General features: G+C 38.3%; 1 protein-coding gene across 12 annotated transcripts in view; it reads left to right on the forward strand.

The window, feature by feature from the left end:
* ATG10 (autophagy related 10) overlaps positions 1 to 26,646 on the forward strand; it is a 238,270-nt gene that overhangs the window by 194,840 nt on the left and 16,784 nt on the right. Inside the window, exon 6 of one of the 12 annotated variants that reach the window (XR_015768186.1) lies at positions 6,829 to 6,962. The exons of the other annotated variants lie outside the window; for them this stretch is intronic. The gene's annotated coding sequence lies outside the window, so the exon portion shown is untranslated. The remainder of the gene's footprint in view (positions 1 to 6,828; positions 6,963 to 26,646) is intronic. 12 annotated transcript variants of the gene reach the window in all.

A 26,646-nucleotide genomic window follows, 5' to 3' on the forward strand; every position in this document is an offset into this window, starting at 1 on the left:
TGGCCCAAATAGAATTGATGTTCCTCCTCCCCAGTCTACTCCTTCCCTCGTCAACCCTTTTTCCTTTCACAAAATTATTCCACTATTCTCTCAGTTTCTCAGGCCAGCAAACAAACCATAACTAGTGACATATTTGATTCCACTTAGTCCTGAACTTTTTACCTTTATTTATTCCTTGGCTTTATTCCATTTGTAACTTATCTTAACTCAAAAGACATTGAATTTGCTTCTCACTCTCCAATTTCTGTTTCATACTTTTCCTTTGGACTTGAAACAAGTTCTCATCTTCCAGTCTCAGAGTTTGGTTCCTCCTGACCATGGTTTTGACTTTTCATCTCTCCCTTCCCTTCTAAGTGCTTTTCCCAGTCTTCCTTGGTGACCTTTTTCCCTCTGGCCACCACCTTCCTTCAACTCTTTGGGCAAAACTCAGAGAATGCTAACCAGTTAAGTGACTAATAGGGAAAACTTAGAACATCCATGTATTAATTTATAACCATGCCAAATGAAGGTGAAAGCTCATGTTAGCTGACCAGCATTGAGGAAGATTATTGGAAGCCATCTTATAATGACAGTGTTAGCCGGTGAGCCTAGAAGCACAGCAAGGAGAGTTTGATGATTTTAAAAGCAACATCTAGCCTGGTGTGGCCAACTCCACCATGCATATTCCTGCTAGTTAGACTAGTCACTTTGTCTGTCATCTACCCTACTAAAATATAGTTTGTGATAGCAGGATCCATGTCTTTTGTGGTCACCATTAAATCCAGTGCTTAGCTCATGGATTAATACTCCTAGAATTCTCTGTCCTGGATGGTGCTACATGAACACTGCCAAAGTCTGCTCTCTGACTTCCATTTTCTCTGATCTCTGCTAATTCTCTCTTTTATGTTGACATGTTCTTATGAATTATTCAAACCAGAGTTGTGTTCTCTCCACTTTGGGCCTTGGATACTGTCTTTTAAGGTAACTTTTGAAAAAAATTGATCCCAAACATTTGGGGTTGATTTCACAGTTTGATTATGAGGTTCTGCTTCACTGTCACTTCTGTGTACTTCCTAAACTACTCCTTGGCCTACTTGTGCTTCCAAAAGCTAGAAGAGTGAAATGTCTGCTCATAGCTATGGACTTCCATGTGGTAATCTTTGAACACTACTTCATAATCCACAGATATTTAAATATGAATGACTTGAGATGTTTCTAAAAATGTAATTGATCTTCAGGAATACAGATTTACCACCAAAAGAATGTGCCACAAAATCTGAAGGTAATGTGAATATAGTTGAGTTTTTTGACAGGTAAGAATAGAACAAAAAACATAGGCGTGACAATGAGCTAAATGTATGATATTTTGTAAGCCTGATAGGAATAATTTAGTAGAAGCAGATGAAGACTACTCATTTACGAAAGATTTGAAGTTGCATTGTTGTTGCAACAATTATAATTGGGTTCCAATTATAATTACTATTATGATTAGACTAATGGGATAAGTTTTTTTTTAATATGAGAAAAATTTATTCAAGGCTTGTTCTTACCCTTCATGTATAAAAGAGTCTGAGTAATAAAGTGTCACTACTTACATATTCAGAGCTCTTGTTGTACCTAAGAAGAAGACTGTCAGCCCCTTGGAGCAGGGAATAATTGTTCAGACCAGGCTTTGGCTTACCAATGGCCTTCTGCGGGAGAGTGTATCTCTGAGGCCAAGGGCCTCTCTCATCACGTACAGTAAACACTCATCAAAGTTCCTGTGGAGACCCAAATGCAAAGTGCCCGTCAGGGAAGGGCATACAGGGCAGTCTTCTCCTGGGCCCAGAGAACAAGGGCCACATGTGTTCCGTTCTCCACAGCATTCCTAGAATCTAGCCAAGTGCCTGGCATATGAGAGGCTCTTACAAATATTTACTAAATAGTATGAATGATGACATTATGCATTTTAGAGCTTTTATTTGTTATTTTTTGCTGTACAAAAGATTACCCGCAAATTTAGTGCCCTAAACATTTATTATCTTCCAGTTTCTGTGGGTAAGGAAAACAGGCATGGCTTAGTTGGGTCCTCTGGCCCTCGGTTTCTCACTGTGCTGCAGTCATGTCAAGGTTCAACTGGGCAGGATCCACTTTCTGGCTCACTTACCTGATTGTTGACAGGACTCAGTTCCTCATTGGATGTAGGACGAGGCCTCATTTTGTTCCCTGCCATATGAGTCTCTCCATCGAGCGTCTTCCAACATGGCCGTGTGCTCCATCAGACTGAGGAAGTGAGAGGGCAAGAGAGCGTCAGGAAGAGAGAAACAGCTAGTATTGTAGAGGCCACGGCCTTTTGTAGCCTCATCATGGAAGTGACATTTCATCACTTTGGCCGTATTCTGCTCATTAGAAGCAAGTAATGAGGTCCAGCCCACATGCGGGGAGAGGGGATTGCACAAGGGAATGAATACCAGGAGATAAGAATTATTGAGCCGTTTTAGAAAGCTGCCTACCAGACCTGAGTTTTTTTTTTTTTTTAATGATGATATTCTCAGAAAAAGAATTTTAATTTTTATATATCCTTTAAAAAAACATTAGAATTAGATGTGCCATATTTGTTAAGAAACATCGGTTCATTTTTTCCTGAAACAGAAAAACAAAGGTTAACACTGATAAATGAAGCACCTGCATTAAGCATATTTTAAAAATATTTCCAGATTGTTGCATTGTAATAAATAATGACTTTCTGAGTATTCAAAGACCCAAATAGAAGGGAGTGTATTGCAGCAAGCTTAATCAATGTTTAGTGATGATGGAATGTAAAATCGAAAAGCCAAGGATAGAAATCAAATTGCCTTTCTGCAGAAAGATCCTCAACAATTGAAAAACTGCTCTATAAAACTAAAGAACAGCTTGATGATTTAGAAAATAGAAACTGCAGAAATATTCTGTAGTTCCTAGATATGTCCTCACTGCTTATTAGCTTGTCTGTTTGAGAGCAAAGAGGAAGGGCAACAAAAAGAGATTCAAATTAGTGAATTTTGCTCTGGCCCTGAGCCACACTGGCTTAGGACTATTAACTCTTCAGTATATCCTGGACTAAAAATAAATCTTCTGCCCTTTTATTTTCAAGTACTTTTCTTTCTGTATATTCAAACTAGAACACAGACGCATATTATTAATTTATATTTGGACTTATTTAATGGACCCTTGAATGAATGGATTTTGATGTTCTTATGTGGTAAAATTATTCATTATACCCACAGTAATATTATTGTTTTGAAATAACACAATCGAATAGTCACCTCAGCAACTTGTGTAACTTCAAGAATGCTAATTGGATATGTATAGAATGGGAGATCAATGACAGATGGGCAACACTTCAGCCAAAGCCACTTCTAGATACTTAACCTATGACCAGGAAATGTCTTAATCTAGCAGTAGATTATTCTAATATGCCTAGCCAATAACACTCACGCTATTAAGAATTTTCAATAGATTTGAGTTTACAACTATAAGAATGAAGATAGTAGCGGCAGTTTACACACACTTTTGTGTGTGTGTGTGTGTGTGTGCAACCCATTTCCTAGAAGCAAAATGTTTGACTTCTGTAAGAATGCTTAGACCTGTAGTGAAGTTGAAAAGGTCATGGGCTTTGCAATTAGGCAGATATCAGCTTCTGCCTAGTTCCTTGATAGCTGTGTGACCTTGAGTAAGTTACTTAACTTCCTTGGAAACTCAGTGTCCTCCTATATAAAATGTAAAAATGGTGTTGGTGATGATGATGATGATGATCACAACTAACATTTGTTAAGCACTTGTTGTATACCAGGCACTGTTATTTTTTATGTGCATTACTTTGTTTACTCGTCATAATAACCCTATGAGGTGTGAATCCTATATATGTCACACACACACACACACACACACACACACACACACACACACAGATGAATTCTTTCAATCTGCCCATTACTCAGTGATTTTACCATTTCCACCTTTACCTACCTCCACTCCAGAACCATAATCACAGATTTTGGCTAGACTCTGTCTTTCTTCTTCTAGTGAAAGATGCAAATTGCTTGTGGAAGCTTATAGCCCACAGATTATTAGGGGCCGTTTTTGCTTTCTGTACCATGTGGTTTTTTGCTACTGGTTCTAAATGCTTTTTTCTCCCTTCCTAATACTTCTCATTATACTGACTTCTTTGGGGTGAATAACCTTGAATTTATGTGTCTTATTTTTATCCTTGGGTGTGTGTGTGTGTGTGTGTGTGTGTGTGTGTGCGCGTGTGCGTGCGTGCGTGCACGCAGAATGATCATTGCTATTATAGCTTGCTTTTATTAAACAAATTCAGTTGTTTTTGGTACAACAGCCAGGAGGAAATGGTGGAGATAAACCCATCAATCATTGGAATATGTCAGTTTCCTTCATCTTCTATTTACTATCCAGATCTGAGGCTATTTTTACATGAATCCAGAGTGTGTGCTTTTTCTAATATGTAGTTAACAATCTGAATGACACGTTCTTTATAGTACCACAATAATTCCATCCATTACATCACTTAATTTATGGGAGTGCTAACACCAAAATCGATAAACATTATTTCTGAAATGTCAAGAGTGTTAATGGTGTGATTAAAAAAGAAAAAGATTCTAAAATCTCTCTGCACAGAACCCTTTGATATACTGTTGTTGAGGTGCGCCTATCCCAAGCTGTGATATGGAAGACTTAAATCATTAAGACTCTGTCAACTTTAAAAATGTGTGTCGGCAGCTATTTTTAGCCACACGAATCTTTTGTGCCATATTGTGGAATTCTGTTAGCAGAGAGAGGGAGAGACTATATGTCTCAGAGAAGATTGTCTCAGGTTGTTTTGAGACATATCAACAGTTGCTAAGGAACCGTCGCTAATGCTTCTGGGAAATCCTGTAATATTTCACTTAGAAATCGGGAGAAATTTTTATAGAGCAAAGCTTCTTAGACAAGGAAAGCAGCATATATAGGGTGATATTAGGGAACATTTCAAACTGGAAAAAGTATTTTAAAGTTTCCTAGAAGATTGAGTTTAAATGGAGTTTCTTAGCACCATATAATCGCCTCTTACAGAATCCTGGAAGCTCTCATTTACATCTGATTTTAGAACAAGTAGCATTTAAAAATCTGGTCACATTTCAGTTTATTTTCCATGATTGATGTTTTAAAATGGAGATTAGCATTTCTTTTCACACAGAGAATTAATTAGCATGCTAGGATGGTGGTTCCACTGATTGTCTTTATTTTTTGGTGAAAAGACTGAATTAATAGTCAACACTTAATAGGCACTGACTGTTTACTAGGTCCTACATAGAGACATACTCTTGGCATGTAATGGTTTTGTAATCCAAATAGTTCCCTCTGATTAACTGTGGCATTGTAGATAGTGAAGAGATTTTCACCAGCCACCTCCACTGAGGCTTCTGTTACTGAGAGGGGCTAGCAGCCTAACACAGTTCAGTGCACCATCCAGCGAGGACTGCTGGGCTAATCACTTGCAATAGTCCAATGTCCTATTAGCTAGCATCTACCTGGCCACACAGAGAAAGCTTGCTTCACATGGGAACATTACTTCTAAATAGCTGATTTTAACCGTACAATTTGATCTACACATTTTATTACTTCCAGGCTTAATATTAGAATCTGGGGAGAGAGTGGCAGTAATTCACTGTTTTCTCTTTCATTCACAAATATTAAATGAGCACCTATTACGAGCAAGGAACTGTGGTTAGTGCTGGGGTTAGGACACAGTTAGCACATAGTCCTTGCCCTCAAAGAACTTATATTCTGGTGGAGAGACAAATCTGCAATCAAGCAATTGCAAAACAGTAGGATAAGAGTCATCATGAAAGTGTGTAAAGAGCTGGGTGAGGAGCAAGTGCAGTTTTCCTGTCTCAGAGAAGGGGCAAAGACCTCCTAGCTGGAGCTGAATAGTTTGTGAGTCACACACACGGGGAAGCGGGGGGAAAAGGAAGCAAGCAGTGAGTGCAGGGTCCCAAAACCATGACCAGGAACAGGCTCCACTCAGTCCTTAATGGTGGTACCCAGGGCAGGGGAGAGAGTCAGAGATGGAGCAGAACAGGTGAACAGAGGATCTGTCATGGAAGGCTTGTTCTTTCAACATCTACGCAGTGATTCTCCAACTTCTTTTGAAGTGCTAGAGCCCCTGTGTTTTTGATTAGAAAACTGCTGTAGTGAGCCAATAATAATGGGGGTGGGGAAGTAATAATATTAGGAGGGAAATGATGTTGCAGGGAAATATTAGGAGGGAAAATGTGTAAAAATTGGTGAAGCCGTTGGGGGGGGTTGCCAGTTGAGAAAATACATGATCCAACTTTCTCCCAACACGCATAAGTTCTTTCTGTCCTGTTCTCCATCTCTCTGTGGCCCTCTCTACACCAGGCTGTTTCACAGCCCCAGGCCCTTGCTTCCCTCTGTCTGGAATGCTTTCCCACTTGGCCTGGTGATCCTTTCTGAGTTTTCATGGCAAGCCCTTATGATGCGTCTGCATTTCCCTATTTAGAATACCAACTGGAAACTGTTCAGAGATACATGGCTCCTACTTAATTGCAACCTCTTCCACTGCAGTGGCTATATTTTGCTTTTATTTGTGTAGCATGCATAAGCAGTGCATAACTTTTGCCTAACTAAGGGCTAATAAATGTTCATTGACATGAAATGATCTGATAAGAGTTTCAAAAAACCTGAAGATCAGGTGCCAAGTTCAGTAATAATTTAGAAAACATCCAGATGTGAGATGATCACAGCCCAGGCAACTTGTCTTGATATTGCCACTTGTCTTAGTGTCTGTTTACATGGAGGTTTTTCCAACAGCCAGAGAAATCAGAGCCAAGGCAACATTAGGCCATTTAGACCATTTGTTTGGACTCCAAATCCACAATGTAGAGATGGTTCGAGAACCTGATGCTGGCAATGTGAGAGGCAGACGTGCAAGAATACAGAAACAAGTAAGTAAAATTAATGATAGCAAGTAAATGCTAAGTGTCAAATAGGTGATTCAGACTGACATATGCTCGAAGAACATAGAGGCAATACAGAAGGCCAATCGCCCTTGAGTATAGAGTAGCAAATTTGGCATTAATTCCAAGTCTGAAGCCCTGACTTTGCACTCCAGTCAAAATATTCACCAAATAAAGGTTTTGCTAGTCTTTTAGTAAATGTGTAAACAGAGAAGCTTGTATCAGAGTTGCATTAAAGGTCATGCTTGAAGTAGACCAAAATGTGATATTGATTAGTGCATTTCTTCTTATGCTACAGAAGCAGAAGCTATCAGAGAAAATGTCTGTGATGGTTTGCCTAGGACCCTCTCCCCAGTGTTGTAAAAAGAACAGAAGCATTCCTGGTGATTTTGTACTTGTCTTAGCTGGAACCATCTAGTCAGACAAATTGTTGGTCATCACAAAGTCAATAATACAACCAATTGCATGGAAACATGTTTTGTTGTGAAGGTAAAGGTTCCTTGGAGGAAAACTCAGCATTATTAACATTAGACACTTATCTATGGGCCAACCCATTGAACACCATATGTTTGGAGTCATGATAAATATCTGACACCATTTTTCCCCTGACATGGCAGGACAGGGTACACAGTTAGTGTTGCCTCTACTTCCCAGTTTAAGAGTGGAACTAAATAAATGAGAGGTAGTATAACAAACATAATGATTAAGAACAAGCCAGACTGCTTGGATTCAAATGCTGGCTTCTCCAAACTAGTTGTAAGCCTGGAGTGAGGTACTGAGCCTCTCCATGCCTCAGTTGCCTCATCTGTAAAATGGTAACAGTACTTCATGGAGTTGTTACATGGATTAAATAAAATCATAAATATAAAATATTTAGGATAATTCCTAGCACGTAGTATGCAACCACATAATAAATATTAGCTTTTAGTGTTGTTAATGATCTTATCTCAAGTTGACAATAAACATCGTCTCCATTAATGATGTCAGCAAATTCTGTACTACTATGTGGTTAGTATAGAACATAAGCTCAAATAACAAATAACATTATCCTTATGTAGAGATACACTCATATTTTTTGCCATCAAACAATCCTCATTTGGTGGAGCATTTGGTGATTGTAGCTTTATGGAAATCTGCCACCCGGGGTAAATAGCAACCCATATGGAGATTGCCCCAGGCTCTGGAAGGTAGAAGACATTTTCAGGATTTCAAAGGCACATCAACTGTGCCATTGCAGAGGCACGAGTAGAACTGTACATGCCAGGATAACAATCAAGACATATTATTCTTTCAGGTTTCAAAGAAAACAAGTATCGTGCTTAAGAAATTTAGTCACACCATCTCTGATACAGTCCTAAGAATAGCATTGTAATTTGTATGCCATATACTTGGTTTTAACAAGGCATTTGATTCTGTTAAGCACATTGGTAGGTTAGAAAATCCTGCAAAGGCAGGCTCTATGGGGAAGTTTATAAGCAACATTTGTTTACTCTGCGAGGAAATGATGGTGAGAGTTATAGATGCAGACAGAGATAGCAAATGCATTTACAGTGACTAATAGCACCAAACAAGGCTGCATTCACTATACCCATTATGATCTGCTATCTGGTTTTTGTTTGTTTGTTTTAAGATGCCCTTTGTCACCTTCAAAGATTGTGATTCAGGTATTAACTTGAGGGTTAGGTCAGATAAGAATGCATCCAATCTCTGCCATATGTAGATGGCAAAAGCAAATTATTATTTAGAATATAAACAACCATATTACATATTGTCTGCATGCTGATGACTGCACATAGGTGGCTCACCATCAAAATGATGAATAACAGTGGTTGGGTTGGTTTGCTAAGTTGTGCATCACTTTGGTCATGCTATCAATCCCCAAGCAGAGAATGCTTCTCTGAAATTTCTCTGGATCACCCCTGAAAGTTAGGGAGAAGTTTTATCACTCCAGTGGCATCATCTCTTGCCATCAATCCGCAATAACCAACAAAGGGAGATTTAGTGGTGGTGTGTGTAAGAGGCACTATGATGGACAGCACTGGTCAGGAAATAGAAATCTATAACATGGTCCCCCTTTCCAGAGATGGGGTGATAATTCACAGATTACACAGCAGAATTAATCGATAGTAATAAGTTATATAATAAAACAGCTCTAAAGAGGTGCTATAGGCAGTATATGAAAAAGTACAAGATCACTGATAGAGATTATAAGAAGAGAGTTTTATTGTGAGCTGAAATGATTCTAGAAAGACTTCCTGAAAAGAGAAAGGCTTGAAATTGCCTTTGAATATTTGGTAGATGGAGAGGGAGGTGAAGGATTATTCCAGGTAGGGGGATCAGCATAGAGATGAGGAAACACAAGGTAAACTGAGAGTAGAGAAAAAACCCAGTTGAAAAGAGTGTGAGGTATGTGAAGAGGTAGGTTTCTAAAACTAGGAATTGCATACCTTTGAGGATATGCAGTAGTTGGTCAAGGTGTGACAAGACCACATCAGGATAACTGTGGGTTTCTAGAATATGAGCAACAGTAGAAGCTTTGTTGTTTTATTTGCTGCTATGTCTTTGGGGCTTAGAGTAGTTCCTAGCATATGGTGGGTGCTCAGTGGAGACTTAACTCTTGTCTGTGATTAGGGGTACTCTGATAGAATGTAAGGCTTGAAAAATAATTGGTGCCAGCTTGCAGGGAATCTGAATGGAGGGCCACACAGTTCATGCTTCATAGTTTTGGGTTTCTTACTTAAGGGTCCCAAATCCCCAAGTTTCAAGGGTGTATGTGAACCCCTTGAATCGTAGGCAAAAACCTGTGTGCATTATGCATTCTTGCAAAGTCCACAGCCCTTATTGGATATTGAAAGGGATAGGTGCCCCCAAAAGGGTTAAGCTCTGCTCAATAAGCAGTGAGTAATAAGGAATGATTCTGAGCAAGAGAGTGACATAAAATTGGTAATTGGGATGATGAATTAGGTATCTGTGCAAGGTGAGAGTGGAGAGACTGGAGCAGAGGAAACCAGGAGTCTGTGGCAGGCCAGAGGGAAAGAGCGGGTGTGTGGGACCGGGCTGTCTTCAAGGAGATAGAGGAAGGGGTTGAGGGGGGGAGGGTAAAGGAGAGCTATACTTTGGGGGATACTGACAAAATGTTTGTGGAGAAGATAAGGAAATGGGAGGCAGTGAAATTAGAATCAGTTTCCAAAGAAATCAGTCCATCAGTATTTATTTATGTAAGCCTCTTGAGTCTTCACCATTTTGATGTAAGACTTTTGCGTAAAGAATATTCTTTTTACAATGAGAGCTTAGCTTTTCCTTGCAAGACCTGATTGGAAAGCTTGGGGTGCCTCCCTCTCCCCCACCCCAAGTATTAAAAATAAGGACATTAGAGAATTGTAAGCTGCAAACTCAAGTGGATGCCAAAATTCAAATAGTTTTTTTTTTTTTTTTTTAATTATCTGATTTCACATTTCTGGTTAAATTCATGGAAGTTGAAATACCTTCAGATGTTTTGGATGCTTCTGTTTTTTGCAGGTGTTTAGTTGACCAGTTGGATAATTAAGCTCTTTTATTGTCTTAGTGTCACACACTCCCACCTCGAGAGATTTCAAACTTTGTTGTAGCTCAGAAACAGAGTCCCTCACTGTCTCACTGCAAACTAGTTTGGCCTGATCATATTTAATGAGAGAATATTAGAATCCTGAAAAATAACATATTCCAGCTGACCATACAGTAAAAAAATGAAATCTTGTACCTTCCTCTCAGGTGCTACAAAGATTTGGGGACCATCACACTATGGGAATGTTCACATTTGCCCTTGATCACCAGACTCAGTAGGAAAAATGAACCTCTGGGCCTTAAGTGAACCCCACCTAACTGTTTGCAGTTTATCACATCTGGAAGGCAGAGGCCAAGTGGGAACTATGGAAAGGAGACACTGTGTTCAAAGATAAAAGTACTTTGCTGTCCAGGCAGATTCCAAGTCAATCCATCTGTCACAAGTGATCTCAAAACCAAAATGGCTTTGGCCCCATTATCTGATGGTGAATATGGCTGTGGCAGAACCACCTGCGGGCCTCTGATGCCGTTGCCTCTGCTGAAGCCCTTTTCAGACAGCCTGGTGCCTTGCTTGCTGGTATCCACACAGCAGGTATATTAAGGAGCGTCTTCATGCCTCCTGGGTGACTGGATGGCTCTCTGGCGGTCTCTGGTGGTGAATATTATATATGCGTCTAGAGGGAACAGCTGAATACTTGACTGCATTAGAGCAAACACAAAAACAAACATTTGAACAAATATGCTAAAATTCTCTGGTAGGAACCTAAGTCCGATAGTAACTTCTAGTTGTTAACTCAGAAAGATCATGGTATCATTTATGTATGACATAGAGTAGCATCTTAGAATGAGTTATCCATATAATATTTAATCTCTCTCTCCCTCCCTCCTCCCCTCACACCCTCCCTCTTCCACCAACAAAAACGCAATTTCTCCAGTAGTTCTTCTAACAGGCAATTCTCAAGATATGTCTGTGGGTGTATATAATTTACTGTTAATTTTTTGATAACCAGCTCTCTGTAGATCTGAACATTAAACATCTTAATTATTACAGTTACAAATGTCCATTTTAGCAATTTGCTATTGTACCAGTTAGTGAATTGGACATACTGAGTTATTATACCAAAGAGAACTGCTATGTGTACCCTCAGCACATACATATCTGGGCTGCATGTTACTAAGTACATGAGGGTTCTTTTTAATTCTTGCTATAGTGTGTCTAATCAGTGACATAAACATCATCCATTAGTCAGTTCAGCCTTCCCTGAAGTATTAGTATGCTAAACAGTCCTATTACCAAAGCATTATTTTGATACTTTATTAAAAGTCCTACAGCTCTAGCATTGCTATACTCAAACATAGCTTTATGCAATTAGGATTATAATGGAAGCTTTATTACAATGATATACAACTTGTATCATTCTAATAAAAGTTCCTGTACATAGCAATGCTTTAATAACGTTGTTTCTGTAACAGTGATTCCTTAGTAATGGAGCTTCTCTCATGGCAACTTCATTATTAGAAAATGATTTCAGTAATAGAAATGCAAATAAAGATTTTGAGAGGAGGGTTTTATGCATGGCTCTATTACTGACCTGCTATCTTTTCATGCATTACATCTAATCATTATGAAACTACCATGTAGATTATAGTTATGCTTATTACTATCTGGTTACATTTTAGCATTTGGGTCCTTCCAAATTATTGAAATTAACTGCCATTTTAAAATAAAATTCAAGGGTTAAAATAATTTAAATTTTAATTAAATTTTGTTTCAAAAGCATTAAAAATGTTTCACAAAACCTCTAATTTGTATTGTATCAGAGATTGAGTAGACCAGTTCCATTCAAACTGGAGTGTATGTACCCTTGTGTGTATGTGAAGACTTCCCAAAGAGTGTGTGGGTATGGAGAATTTTAAAGGAATTAATTTCCAGATCTTCCGCTTCCATATGCACCCTCTCATAGAATCCATCTGTCTGAAAAGGCACTTGTGGCCAAGATTTTCCTTTCCCACTTTCCCTTTTTGCCTTTCTGCCACTGTACAAAACAAAGGCGTACCTCACACCCATCCCAGCCCTTAGCATGGCCTATTGCTCAGCCAGGCCACTAAAAGGAACACTTGGATACCCTCTTTATTTTAGCTCCCCTTTTCTGGCCTCAATCTCTATTTTTAAGAGTCGAGATGTACTGGGCAGTGGTTAAGTGACTGGACTGTGGAGCCAGAGAGTCTGTGTGCAGATCCAGGCTCTGTGACCTTGAGGTATCATTTAAGCTTTCTTGACCTTAGTTTCTGCATTGATAAAATGGGGTTAATAATAGTAGGGTGTTGTGAGGATTAAATGGATTCATACATGTATGAAAAATGTATGACCTGTAGTACACACTAAGTGAGGCTACTATGATTTCCAAAAATAATTCACTTTTTATGTTTATTTTTTCCAAATTTTATAACATTTAGTTTTGATTAACTGATTACTATTAATAATTATAATGACAACACAGTCAGTTGTCTTAGCTAATTTAACACTTAGAGCAAAATGGTCATGGGAAATTTTGGAAAATGAATTCCTTTCTTCTATTTTTTGTTTACAAGAATATGATCAATAAAAAGTTTTTAAGCATAAAATATACATTAAGATAAAATTCTTTGACAGAGCAGAATGGAGATGAATTCAAGGAGAAAAATGTAAAATATCCAATTGTTCATATATTTTTAAAATGAATGATGGTAGGTATCATAATACTGTGGCATTCATTTATTTTCGACTGAGTACATTTAAGAGAATGACAGAATAACATTATTTAAAATGGTATATGTATAAAAGCATGTATTTAAAATGGTCAATATTTACAATACACTGGAAATGACACCCTTTGCAAATATTTAAGGAAAAATTTAGAAGTCAACTTATGTTCCTGTTCCTGGATATATGTGTGTGTGTGTGTAAAGATTTATTTATTTTAGAAAGGGGTGGAGGGGCAGAGGGAGAGAAATTCTTTTTTTTTTTTTTAAAGATTTTATTTAGTTATTTGACAGAGACACAGCTGAGAGAGGGAACACAAGCAGGGGGAGTGGGAGAGGGAGAAGCAGGCTTCCCGCCGAAGCAGGCAGCCCCATGTGGGGCTTGATCCCAGGGTGCTGGGATCATGACCTGAGCCGAAAGCGGACCCTTAATGACTGAGCCACCCAGGCGCCCCTAGAGGGAGAGAGGATCTTAAACAAACTCCACGTTGAGCACAGAGCCTGACATGAGGCTCCATCTCACAACCCTGAGATTGCAACCTGAGCTGAAGCCAAGAGTTGGACACTTAACCAACTGTACCACCCAGGAGCCCCAATTGATATATATTTTTAAAGTGTAAGTGTGTATAAGCAAAAATTCTAAAGATATTGGAATAAAACACTGACTTATAGAAGTAAAGATGTAAATGAAAGTACTGGCATAAAATCACCTTTTAAATTTATGTTTTCAGAGTACTAGGTATTAAGAATATAGATATTAAGAGTAATATCTTCTTTATCAAATTGGGAAACTAAGTACAATTCTAAAATTCTGAGGCTTCCCTAGTGGAAAGTTAGACTGACTCTGTGTGAACTAACTTGGCTGAGTATCTCCAGGGCTTCACAGGGAAGGTCAGTGCATGGACATCACACATACTCCCAACTTGATTGGTGTGTATTGCCTGGGATAGAGCCCTTTTCTTTGAGGGGGGAGCTGGATTTGTCCTTTGATCTGTTTGTAGATGGGCCCATCTCAGCGTGGGTCTTGTCCTGAGGCCAAAATGGGGAGGCTGTTCTGCTTGATGAATGCTCTGAGAGTTTTACATTGTGCTGGAAAAGCAGCTGTTACTATTACTAGAGGAGCACCAGCTAGGACCCCAAAAAAAAAAAAAAAATTAGTAGGCCTCATGAAGAACATACTAAAAATAGTATTTTCAGTGTAAAAAAAATAAAAAGTGTTGAAGAAAATTCACATTCCCTCAGGTGTGTTTATTGCCAATTATATTTATATCAGTTTGACATTCTTCTTTCATGCCATGCTGCAAGATGAAAGTTTGGATACCATTTTCTTAGTGGGCAAGTTTCATGTCAGCATATCCATAGTTGTAATCATAATGAATATACAATGTTGTGTGCTGGTTTTTACACTTAACATTATTTTCCAAACCCTTGCCAAGGAAACTCAAGAGCTTTTAGAGGAGTGGTATGATAATACTATAGCCATATTTATACCAACTGCCACAGAATCTGAGGAGAGCATGAACTTTAGTTAATGTGATTTGTCATGGCCTATTTTCATGGCCTCTGAGACCCAGGTACCATGTTGTTGGAGACTTGGGTCAGATAATCCAGGCCTCCTCTGAGAGATTGAGGCTTTGGCATAGCTTTCTGAGAAGTTGGTGACCCTGCCCCAACCAATCTGGAAAAACAGCATCAGGGACAGAAGGTGTTTACGAGCATTTGAGAGAGTCACCCTACCCTGAGCCCTAACCCTTCTCCGTATGTTTGTTCTCCTACACCAAGTCATTAATTCCCAAGGGTTGCGTCCTATGGCCAAGTCAAAAGTGGCATAAAGCCTAAGCTAGTTGCCTAGAGTCTTCATAAAGTCTGTGTGATATTCCTGTGAAATATTTCCAGGAAGGATTTAATTCTAACATTAAGATGGTGCTACTTAAAACAGTGAGGGACTAGACAAGTAGTTTGTATTGGTGGCAATATACATTGGTTTAATAATTTTGGAGGGAAATGTGATAATACAGATTAACAGCCATATAGATATCCCCACTGTTTTTACTTATTCCTGAAATGTTATTATAAGGAAATAACCCATAATCCATGACACACACACATACACACACACACACAATGTATAATAGTATAAAACTGGAAAATGGTCTAAATAACAGAGGAATAATGGTAAAGTCTACTATATTGGCCAGATGGAATATTATATAGCTAAAAAGAAAGTTATAAGTATGCAAAATACAGAAAAGTGCATATGAAATAATGTTAAGAGCTAAAAAGAAAAAATGAATCAAAAATGATATATTCACTGTGTACATAGCTATGAAAGATAAGTAGATAGATCAGTATCAATAAAATTGGGAAGAAATCAACCTTTAAGAGAAAGGAAAAACAAAAACTTAAGGATGACCTAGTCTGAAGCAATCATAAGATTTATTGACTTCACTGGTTGAAGGGACGTATGAGAGAATAATAGTGGTCTCTTAGTTAGCCTTGAGGTCATGTGGGAAGCCTGCACGGATTTCCTGGTACCGGTTTTCTTTTTCAGTTTTAGACTCTCTTTTTTGTGTCCTAGACTTACAGAACTAGATCCAAGCTATAAAAATCAGTTCTTAAAATTCTAGCAGAAGTTACTATGGAGAAATGAAAAAAATGGATTTGGTTGGGACGTGGGACTAGAATGTACATTTTTTTATCCTAACATTGCTTACATTTTTAATAAAATATCTTTAAAAATAAGTAGCTGCCATCCTTACCCATAATACTTGTTTACACAATACCAAGATACAATTGTCTGAAGAAAATCTGTGATTATAGTTTTATATGGAAGAGTGTAATTTCTTAATACTATAGCCTATTAGTAGCATTGTTTTTATTACCTCATTTCTAATTATTAGTAGTCTAAAAAGTGGGAGCAATTATCTCATAGTAGCTAAATTTTTATGTATCTTTGCCTAATATTTTTCATTATTAAACAAGTAATAACAGATTTGTAATGGGTTTATCACATCCTTAGGAATTTTCTTCATGGAGTCTCTTTTGAGAGATCTTCTTAAGAGTAAAGCTAATTTTAACTTAAATCACTGGGAAATCTGCTTCTGGGAATAAAAGGGATCTTTATATTACCAAAGTTGGATAAGAAGCAGGAAGGCAATACGTAACTGTTAGTTGTAAACTAAGGTGCTTTTATTAGGAATTTACATTGATTATATTTATCTGAAGAGAGCATTGTGATATTTTTTAAAAAATCATCTTGAAGATTCATCTGTATGTCTTTTTGTTGCTTTAAAATTGTGTTTGGCACCGTTCTAAAAAGTAATTATACTAACAGACTGCTATTTTATTTTGTATTGCTCATAAAACATCTTCCTGTATGATAGTTGTCAGACGTTAATATCTGATTATCAATGAATTAGGTTGTGAGTTTGTTGTTGAAAACCCTTGAATTTTATCATTGCTGATTCACCTCGCTATTATACCCCAATATCCCCAGCTCCAAAATAGTGTCACTGTTTTAGTGAGTATCTCAGAAATAGACTTAGTAAGCCAAAAATTGTCACCATTATGTAATATAGTAGAAGGGGGGGGAAAAAAGAATTAATGCTTGGAAAGAACAAGCTCCCAGTTGTTTTCCTTTAAAACAAAAATAGAATAAATGTAATGCCTGCAAGTTGTTTCATGCTGAAGCGCTTGCTGCATTTAGTCCTTAGCAGGCTTGGCAATGGCAGGGAAAGACTCCGTTCTATTCTGGAATCTGGACATGACTCTTAGCTCCATCATTTCTGAGTGCTATGACCTTGGATAAGCCACCCCTCTGAGCAATTTTCTAGAAGATGGGTGGAGTCTGAATGAGGGTTCTGTCTGGCTCTCCCAACACTCAGGGGTTTGACTAGAGAGAGACAAACTGAGAGTGTCCTCTATAGACACCACCGCCCATCAGGTATTTTTAAAAAATGGATGTTTCCACCAGAACAGAACATTTTAATAAAAACGTTGATATGGAACATAACGAGGCTTTTAAACAGAGACTTAGAGTCCTTTTGTCTTCATTTAAATCTGTTTTATTTTTCTTTCTGTGACGCTATATAAAAATCTCATCAATATACAAAATCATTCTGAGCCTCAGATTTTCTCATTTTCTCTGGGTGAGAGCTTTGATTAGCTTTTTACAAGTTCTTCATTAGTAATTGGCTTGCTCTTTTGTTTTTGTTTTTGGCTGTTGTCTCTAATAAGTTTCTGTTCTATCAAAGAATTCTTTGAGGATGGTCTGAAATATGCTATTCTGCGTTATGTTACAGAGTATTACAATTTAATATTCTTTATAAAATGCAACCAACAAGTGCTATCAGGATTAAATGTTCATTTCTTCTTTTTGATGCTGGTGGCTGGGATGGGTTGTTTAGTCTTATCATCATGCCTGACCTAGTTGTGCAGCCATTCCTGTTTAATTAATAGACATTTACATAAGCTCTTTTTCCCCCAGCAAGCTTCATAATGGTCTTGTTGGTTATCTCCTTTCGCCCTGTGAAGTAGCAGCAGTGCTGTTTCTATTTTGCATATCAAAATACAGAGAGATTAAATAATGTACAGCAAATTGATAACTGAAGAAGTTTGGGAACTCAGAATTCTGACATATTAATGGTGTTGCTTAAAGCAACAACCCATATAGAGTCTATAAATGTATTCCCACTCTGCTTTCTAATCCAGGGGTTGGAGTTGGGACTGTCAGCAGCCCTTTGTAGATGTATGCAGGAGTGGGAGAATTAGTTTCTGGACTCCCTCTGGAGCCATGAAAGGAAAGTTTTTGTTAGCAGAGGAGGTGGTATCTAAGAACTATTGCTGTGATGTTTGTAATTTTTAATAAAAATTCTAGGAAGCCTAGTGGCTTCTGTGCAGCATATGAATTTGAAGAACTCTTTTTTTTTTTTAATCTACCTTTCCAAACACCGTTAGGGTTTTATTCCTAGTTAACTGGCCACAAAATAACAACAGGTGCAACTTGAGCAAAGCGTCGCTTCCCCGAGCTCCCCCTGTCTGTCCAAGAAACAGGAGAACTTGCTGACCTCTCATGGTACTTGGGCACGACTTTGATTTCTTTCCCACTTGAATCTATTTTTGAATCTTCTCTCACTGTCTTTGTAGCTGTTTCCTCACACACTCGTTGACGATAGATGTCTGTCCTGGGATATTTCTTTCCTCCCCCCGTTTTTCCCTGTCTCTTTTCAAAACTATAAGAAAGGATTGCTTGTACTTCAAATCTTGCTTCTTTGTCTTGTCTAGGTGTTGATTACTTCCAGAGAATTCTTTGGATCTTACAGGGATCGCTTCAGTTATTTAACGTCACCAACACCATAAACAAAAATAGGCATTTTTGGGGCGCCTGGGTGGCTCAGTCGGGTAAGCGTCTGCCTTCGGATTGAGCCCCGCCTCGGGCTCCCTGTTCCGCGGGAAGCCTGCTTCTCCCTCTCCCACTCCCCCTGCGTGTGTTCCCTCTCTCGCTCTTTCTGTCAAAAAAAAAAAAAAAAAAAGCATTTTTCTTCTCTAACTTTACCAGACTTCTCAGTCTTACTTAAAAGATGGAAGTCTGCATGTCCCTCACTTAGCTCCCTTCCCACTAAATTTGGAGTGATCTCTTTCTGTCTTAGAGCCTCCAGCCACAGGCTTCTCTCCCTCCGCCCCAAGTCCTGCCCACTGTTTTCAGGCCTAGATGGGCTGAAGCGCCATGTCTTCAGCAAGTCTTTGCTGCCCCTCCTCCCACCAGTCAGAACTGACCTCTCCTTTCTCTCAGTTCCCATATTCCTGGATTTCTGCCTTTTGAGTGGTACATAATCTGTTGTGTGTTATAGTGATTTCTGTAACCCTTGAATCGTGGTTGCCCTCATGAGCATGGGGAAAGATGAGGAGTGGAGAGGAGATGTTCTATTCCATTTGACTCCAGGTCCCTCTGGGCTCATAAAAATATACATCCTGTGCACAGTCCAGTGTTTCCAACTGCGTTGCACTCAACGCAGCGTTATGGAAACCCCTCACGTTACAACAAGCATTAGATTTGCAGGATGAAATAGTAGTTGAGGAGGCATCAGGATCTCACCATGAGTATCACTCCAGGGAACAAAGAGTCTTTCTGTCCATGGGTCCTCAGGTCTGGGCTGCCTCTCGTTTATTGGCGAGCTCATCTCTGGCCTCTAGCACTTGCAAGCCTGTCTCAGGATCCCCTGCATCTCACAGTGGGGAGCATATTCTCTACTAGTGCCTGAGATCCCTACGGACTTCTCTGGAGTGGGAGGCTTCCTCATGTCTCTTCTCCAAATGATGAAAAGAAAAAATCCCTCCCACAGAGGGTACCTCTCTGCCAGCTTTTCTGGTTTCTGCTCACAAGTCCCACTACTCCCCCCGCCAGCATCAGGCCAAATGAAATTTCTGTTCTCCCTAGGGATTTCTTCTTCCATTCTCTTTAGAAATCCTAAGTGGAGGAGAGTGAGTGGTGAAAAACGTATTTGACCTTTGGAATTCTCTCCCCTGGAGGTGCAAACCAGGACTTTGAGTATTGGGGGAGCAGCTGGATTGTAAACCTCAGGAGTTGAGATAATGGGATGTTCTTTTCTATCTTTCTAGTACCCAAAACTAGACTATAAACTCCATGAGAGCAGATTTTGCTTCTGTCTTGAGTATGCTTATATCTCCAGTGCCCAGAACAGTGCCTGGCATATAGAATTATGCTTCTAAATATTGCTTTGAGTAAATGAATGGGTGGATGGACAGATAGATGGTTGAATGTTTAGCATGGAGTCTTACCCACAATAGGTATTCAGGGATATTTGTGAATGCATTAGTGAAAAACACATGAACTGATAGAGGACTGAGTTAAGTAGAAAGTCATGAGTTTATTATATATTTTAATAGTGTTTTTTAGTTTCTTAGTCTGGGTTACACACCTTAGGGGGATACTGTGGTATGGCAGGGAGTAGGCTAACTCAGAGATTTAAAATATGCATCTTGGTACATCAATTTTTTTCAGTAGTAATATAGGATATTATTTTTTGTGTGGAAGCTAATACATAGATTTTAGAATGCATTGCATAGTTTTTTTTTTTTTTTTTTTAAAGATTCATTTATTTATTTGAGAGAGAGAGAGTGAGCAGGGGGAGGGGAGGAGGAAGAGAGAGAATCCTGAAGCAGGCTACCCGCTGAGCACAGAGCCTGATGCAATGTGGGGCTCAATCCCAGGACTCTGAGATCATGACCTAAGCCAAAATCAAGAGTTGGCTGCTCAACCGACTGAGCCCCCCAGGCACCCCAGCTGGCATAAGTTTTTATGTGGAGAGTTATTCCTGACCATTCTTTTAGACCCTCTTCTTTGTTCTTAGATGTACTTTGGAAGAAATATTTGGGAAAACAGATACTGAAGTTCTTATCTTATCTGGAGACTCATAAACGTACAGAAGATACTGCCCCTGGTTTTGTGACGAGAGAAAATGTTTCTTTTCCCTTAACGTCCCCACAGCGGCATAGGGGCCACTGGTGCGTTCCACACAAATATCCCCCTTTATAAAACAGGCTGCGTATGCCGATAATTTACTTTGGCACAGTAGCTTGTATTTGTCTATGCAGTAATTCCACTAATATATATTGAGTGCCTACTAGGTGAAAGGCACTATTATGGATGCTGAGATCAAAATAGTAATCAGAATCCTTCCTCTCCCCTCAAGGAATTACAGTCTAGTAACAGAAGATTCCTGTAAACAGTCAATTGCCTATGCAGAATGGTGTGGAATTAAACAGTAGGCGTAAGCAGGAGGTGCAGTGGGAACACAGAGGGAGGGCACCTGATGCAGGATTGGGGTAAAAGAAAGCTGAGATCTGTAGGAGAAATGGGCATTAGTAGGTGAGAAAAAGCGGGAGGGTATTCCAGACAGAGAGAACCTCATGCACAAAGGGTTAGAGGTAAGAAAAATAGTGTTTTGGGGGGAACAGCAAGTAGTTTACTGGTAAAATATAAATATAAGTACATAAATATAAGTAAATATCTAGTTTTCTAATTCTGAATAGGATTTTTAAACATAAAAATGATAAAAGAAATAAAAGAAAAAATACAGATTTAATTATCTAATACTACATTCCACATGTAAATCATCATGAGCAAAATTTAAAGACAATGAACAATCTAGAAATTTAAAATATTTTGAATATTTCAGCATCTTTTATGGGAGCTGGTGTTATTTGTTTATGGAGCACTCTATTACTAACATTTGAACCATCACTGTGAAGTGATGGCTGAGTGAATGAAAAGAATTAGTGTCCTCAAAAGTTATGAAAGAGCTAATACCCATTAATAAGAAAACCCCTGCAAACCCTCACTAGACAAATAGTCAAGAAAACATGAGCAGATATTTTAACTTGGGAGTCATCCTTGGTTCTTTCTTTTTTCTCATACAGCATATTGAATCCTTCAGCAAATCTTGTTGGCTCTCCTTTCAAAAATAAATCTCAAACCTGACCATTCTCCCCCACCCACACTACTATCACCTAGTACAGGCCACCATCCTGTCTGAGCTACTACACCACCTCCTACCTGCTCTTTTGCTTCTCCTTCTCCAGTATCAAGACTAATATTTGAAACTGTAAATCAGAATATGTCACTTTCTTTAAAATCTCCCCAAAGTCTCCCCATCACACTCAGAATAAAACTCCAAATCTTTTCCGTGCCTTGCAAGGTGCTCCATGATCTTACCTTTTGGTTATCCCTCCAGTCTTCCTTTTGCCACTATTACCCTTCATCCCACCCGGCCACCTTGGTCTTCATACTGTTTTTTGAACACTCCAAGCACTCTCCCTCGGGAGGATCTTAAGGTCTTTGCCCTTGTTGTTCCCAAGCTGAAAATACTCATTTCCCAAAGAATTACATGGCTTGCTTGTCACTTGGTCAGCTCTCTGCTCAAGTGTTACCTCTGGCAAAGAGGCCTTCCCTCGCCAACTGGCCGAAAATAGCATGCCTCCCCATCATTCTCTATATATTAAAATTTTTTCCTCTTACCCATTTGGACCCCTTCTGCCATACTCTATATAAAGCATGTAAAAAGAATAAAAGATGTAGACCCAGAAAATTCCTAATTCCTAAACATGTGAGTATGGAGTTGGAATCCCTCTTCTTCCCTCCCTACCCCTAGGCATCAGAAAAAAAGCATATGTAAACTTCTCTGGAGGGACACATTTATAATCCTAGGCCTCAAAGAATTACTGTATTTATAGTTCTACTTGGTCACAATTTAAAAAATACAGAATTTATAACAAGCCACTAAAAGTGAAAGCTAGCAAAAACAACAAACTATAGTATCAGATACTCAAATTTATATGTTAAAAATTTTTGGTGCAAAAATACAAAATAAATATGTTGACTGTAGTTATTAAAATAGAAGAAAATACTGACAGTATAATACAGGAAAAAAGACTATCAAAAATGATCAGGTGAATTTAATAAACAATCAAATAGAACTTTTGAAAGGAAAGCATCTAATTAGCCTCAACTGAAAAGCAATAAATACAGTTGAAGCATTGATGTGTTAGAAGAAGACTCTGAAGAATTATACACATTGTAGCAAAAATTGAGAGAAAGATCATAAACAGGCTAAGAGACACTACAGAGGGAGGAGGACAAAGACGTGTCTAATAGGAATTCCAGAAGGAGGAGCTGGAGGGAATAAAACAGAATTAATATTCAAAAAGCTGATGCTGAGAATTTTCCAGGATTGCTGAAAGGACTCTGATATTCAGATTCAGGAAGCTCAGTGAATCCAAGCAGGATAAATGAAAAGGAATCCACACATGGACACACTATAGTAGAACATCAAAGGGAAAGAGAAGATCTTAAAAAGTGACAATGTGGGTGCCTGTGTGGCTCAGTCAGTTAAATGTCTGCCTTTGGCTCAGGTCATGATCCCAGGGTCCTGGGATCGAGTCCCGCATCGGGCTCCCTGCTCAGCGGGAAGCCTGCTTCTCCCTCTCTCACTCCCCCTGCTTGTGTTCCTTCTCTTGCTTTGTCTCTCTCTGTCAAATAGATAAATAAATAAATAAATAAATAATCAATCTTAAAAAAAAAAAGTGACAATGTGACCGATAGTTCACTTCCAAACAGACAAAAATGGAAGCCAGGAGAAAATGGGATAATATAGTCAAAGTGTTGAGAGAATATGATTGTATCCTAAAATTTTATATCTACAAAAACTTATTTTTCGAAAATGAGGGCAAAGATAAAGCATTAACAATATGGGACATTTACTACCTACAGATCTTCACTAAGGGGTGTTCTGAGGGACATATTTCAATGATAAAGAAAATGATCCCAGAATGAATACCCTAGATATAGGGAAAAAATGGTAAGCAAAAAGAATAGTCAAATGTGAGTAAATCTCAAGCGCTGAGTTCAAAACAGTAATAATATCTAATTTATGGGATTAAAAAACAAAAGATACAACTGAAATACTGCACAACAGTAGAACAGAAATCAGGAAGGAGTGATCAGAGTTAAACATCCCAGGGTACTTGAATTATTTGGGAAAAAGGCAAATATACTGAGTAACTATATTTTATTAAGTAAAATATTTACTTAAAGATTGTGGGATAATTTCAAATTCATAAAAAGAGAAAAAAGCAATGAGAAAATAATTTGAGCCTACACTCAATTAATCCAAAGGAAAGCAACAGAGGAGGAAAAATGAAAAGCAAAAGAAACATTAAAAACAGAATAAGTAAAAAGTCTAAAATAAGAGGTGGCTGGGTGGCTCAGTTGGTTAAGCATCTGACTCTTGATTTTGACTCAGGTCATGATCTCGGGGTCATGAGATCTAGCTGTGCATTGGGCTCTGGACTGAGCATGGAGGCTGTTTCAGATTCTCTCCCTCTCTGTGGCTCCCCCCACCAGTGCACTCTGCCCCTCCCCATCCTGCACATGTGTGCGTGTACGCTCTCTCTCTCTCTCCAAAAAGAAAAAGTCTAAAATAAGATGGAAGGAATTAAATTATACCAATGATCACAAAGCCTATAAATGAACTAAACGCTCCATTTAAGAGATAGATTAAAAAGGTGGATTTCTTAAAAACCTGTCAATGTTATTTTTATAGGAAACATATCAAACAGGATACACATTGAATGGCAAATAATTTTTAAAGGCATAAGGTAAATAGAAATTTGGTGTGGCTATATTTTTATCAGAAGTCCCTTTTTTGGGGCACAGAAAGCATAATCAGAGATAAGTATGATCACTTTGTATTAAAGCTTCATTCCCTAGGAAAATATATGCATTTAAATAAAGCAGCTTCAGGTTATATAAAGCAAAAATCGACAAACTACAAGCAGAAGTGGACAGATCAGCTATTATAGGGGAGATTTGAACTTCTCTTAGAAATTCATAGATCAAGCGGATAGGAGTCTAGAAAATGTGGACAACACAATTAACCAGCTTGATCTAGTGACACATGGAGAGCGCTGTAGCCAACAACTCAAGATTCCATATTCTTTATACATATTCTTAAGCACCCATGGAACATTTAAAAATTAAGAACAACAAAATAGGTCCAAACAAAATATATGTTGGGAAAAAATAGAAATAAGCACAGAAATCTGTAAAACAGAAGACAAAGAAATTTCGCGAACACCAACAAAAAACATATGGCTGGGAGTGGCATGTAGTAGGCACTTGATAAACATCTATCTGTTCGATGAATAAAAAGCAATAGAAAACTACATGTGTGTACATGAAAAAGTTTGAAATTCACCAAATAGTGATGAAATCTGAGTTGGGCAGTTTTAGGTTATCCTGCTTTTACTCTTTGTTCTTTTCTGTATTTTCTGAGCTCTCTGTATATATTGCCCTTACAATTTTATGAAAACACATTATTTTAAAATAAAAACAAATAGATTTTTGAAGAGATGGGCTAGAGAGGATTAAATGTCCTTGCTGCCACCTCTGGTCAGTGGGGTGAGGCGGTGCAGTATAAAGACTGGACTTTGGAGGTGCTTCACCCCTCACTACATGGGTGACTTTAAACATAATCCCTTTGAACCCATTCTCCAAAGTGGCAAAAAGAAAGCTTTCCTCAAAGAATTATTCAGATAGGTGACCCTGTGCAAAGCACTTAGTACAGTGTCTCATACTGTAGCTGTTCGATAGCCCTGTTCCTCTCCCTGCTTGAGGAAGCAGGCTTAGGGAAATATTTCTCTCCATTTCTGAGGAATGTACCCTGAGTGCAAGGCAAATTTGATCAGTCTGGAATATGAAACTGGATGAAAGCTTAGTATGTGAAATTATATTTGTGCCCTCCTGGAGAGCCAGGAAAATTAAGACACGAACCAAGAAATTCATCCCCTTTATTAGATGTAAGAATGAAGGTGCAGTATTATCATTTCCTTGTGATAGTAATATCTAATAGTTCTGAAACCAATTCACAGTTTTCATGTCAGACTTATTTTATGAGACATTTAACCATTGCTAAATTAAATTTCATAGGAGAATGTGCCTATATAACTCCTCTGGAGTTACAGAGATAGAAATCGGACCCATCATTTCTATTTTCACGGAAAACCATTTAGCAGAACTTTGCTCCAGTAGAAGTGTTTATTGAGTTGTAAGCCTAACACAGTTCATTGGCTGCATGTATTTCCACACTGACATTTTTCTCAGTGCAGATTTGCATCAGTTCATTAGTACTGACAGCAGATGGTAGCACTTTCACACAAATTTACCTTCTGAATTGATCTAAGAAATGTCACTAAAAAGATCCTGACAGTTTTGATGTTCTTCCATTTCTGAAAATGGTATGTTAAACAAATAAGGTGTAGGATTTTAGATTTTTTTGAACTCCAGCACGTAATTCCTAAACCAAAAATGAAAGACGGCTTTCATCTCTGATTCTGGCTGTCTAAAGCCTGAGCCTTAAAAAATCCAGATAGCATGATCCTTAAAAAATCTCCATTGTAGAAAAATGGCTTTTGGAGAGTATTATCCAGATTGATTGTCTACACTAATTAGATGGCTCAAATTATTTGTAAATTCTCTACTTTGCTTTGAATACAAATTGCTTGGCTTGCAGAAGTAGTGGATTGAATGTGACCAAAAACATAGTATTGGCTCAGGTCATAAGGCTAACTTTGAATTCTGTCACTTCCGCAGAATTAAGATATCCCTAAGATTAGCCACATTTTAAAACTACGGATCCTTTTGCCTTTAGTTAGGGTTAAGTCATTATAAAATTATCAGGCAGGAAAACTTAATATTTGCTAATTGAATGAATGCGGGTGTATATGAATTCTAATCACATTGGGGAAACTTTTTATTTTTCTACATTAAATAATCATTATTATATTCATAATAACTAAGGTCTGTATTCAG

The sequence above is a fragment of the Eumetopias jubatus genome, unplaced genomic scaffold, assembly GCF_037043125.1.
Source record: "Eumetopias jubatus isolate StellerSeaLion01/CBP00866 unplaced genomic scaffold, mEumJub1_p1.0 scaffold_5, whole genome shotgun sequence".
In the NCBI taxonomy this organism is placed as follows: Eukaryota; Metazoa; Chordata; class Mammalia; order Carnivora; family Otariidae; genus Eumetopias; species Eumetopias jubatus.